A 1,811-nucleotide genomic window follows, 5' to 3' on the forward strand; every position below is an offset into this window, starting at 1 on the left:
GGTTGTGGGTGGGAGGGAAGTTATGGGAGGGGGAAGCCATTGTAATCCATAAGCTGTACACTGGAAATTTATATTCATTAAATAAAAGTTATAAAAAAATTAAAAAAAAATATTTCGGTTTGAGTTAGCCAAAACAAGACCGGATATTTCTGGTTGCATCCAGTCATATCCGGAAAAAGTAGTTTGGAATTGGGAGGCAATGGACCGAAAACACAGTAAAAATCATTTTGGAGAAAAGCAAAGTCTTTTCCTTAGGCAAGTGCATAAAATGTCATCTATACAAACAGAAATACCATGTTTGTTTCCCGCAGTTCCTCTATCTTTCTCCCTTAAAAATAGGAATGTGTAGTATTGGTGTTCCCTTGATGAACCAATTAGTGTTCCAACGGTACAAAATAAATGTTCCCTGATAAAAGCATTCAAAACAATAAAGTTCATCGATAATATCTAGAAAACACAAACACAGATTCTTTCACAATATTTCTGATTGAGTTGGGCAAAACACAACCGGATATTTCTGGTTTCATCCAGTCATACCCGGACAAAGTGGTGTGGAATTCGTATGCAATGGGTTGAGAAAATCAGAGTAAAAATGCTTTTTAAGAAAACCAAAGTCTTTTCGTTAGGCAAGTGCATAAAATATCATCGATACAAACAGAAATATCATGTTTGTTTGCCGCAGTTCTTCTAGCTTTCTCCCTAGAAAAAAGGAATATATAGAGCTGGTATCTCCATGTGGAACCAATTACAGTATCCAAGCTCAAAGTAAAATATTCTCTGATAAAAAACAGTCAAAACAATAAATTCTGTGGATAATATCAGGAATGCACAAACACAGAGGCTGTAGCAATATCTGGGATTTAGTTAGCAAAAACGAAACCGGATATTTCCGGTTTCATCCAGTCATATCCGGACAAAAGGGGGTTGAATTTGTATGCAATGGACCGAGAAAATCACATTAAAAATGGTTTTGGAGAAAAGGAAAGTATTTTCGTTCAGCAACTGCATAAAATGTCATCTATACAAACAGGAATATCATGTTTATTTGTCGCAGTTCCTCAAGCTATCTCCCTAGAAAATAGGAATGTGTAGAGCTGTTGTCTCCATGTGGAACCAATTAATGTTTCCAAGAAAAAAATTAAATGTTCCCTGATAAAAAAATTGAAAACAATAAAGTCCATGGATAGTATCAGTGATACACAAACACAGAAGCTGTAGCAATATCTGGGATTGAGTTAGCCAAAACAAAACCATATATTTCCGGTTTCATCCAGTCATATCTGGACAAACTGGTGTGGAATTCGTATGCAATGGACCGAGAAAATCACAGTAAAAGTAGTTTGGAGAGAAGCAAATTCTTTTCTTTAAGTGCATAAAGTGTCATCTATACAAACAGAAATATCATGTTTGTTTGCCACAGTTCCTCTAGCTTTCTCCCTAGAAAATACGAATGTGTAGAACTGGTGTCCCCATGATTAACCAATTAGTTTTTCTATGGTACAAAATTAAATGTTCCCTGATAAAACATTCAAAACAATAAAGTCCATCGATAATATCCAGAAAATACAAACACAGAATCTTTCACAATATTTCGGGTTGAGTTAGCGAAAACACAACCGGATGTTTCTGGTATCATCCAGTCATATCCAGAAAAAGTCGTTTGGAATTCAGATGCAATGGAACGATAAAATCATTGTAAAAATTGTTTGGAGAAAAGCAAAGTCTTTTTGTTAGGCAAGTGCATAAAATGTCATCGATACAAACAGAAACATCATCTTTGTTTGCCGCAGTTCCTCAGGCTTTCTCCCTAG

The sequence above is a fragment of the Lepus europaeus genome, unplaced genomic scaffold (assembly GCF_033115175.1).
Source record: "Lepus europaeus isolate LE1 unplaced genomic scaffold, mLepTim1.pri SCAFFOLD_47, whole genome shotgun sequence".
Lineage (NCBI taxonomy): Eukaryota > Metazoa > Chordata > Mammalia > Lagomorpha > Leporidae > Lepus > Lepus europaeus.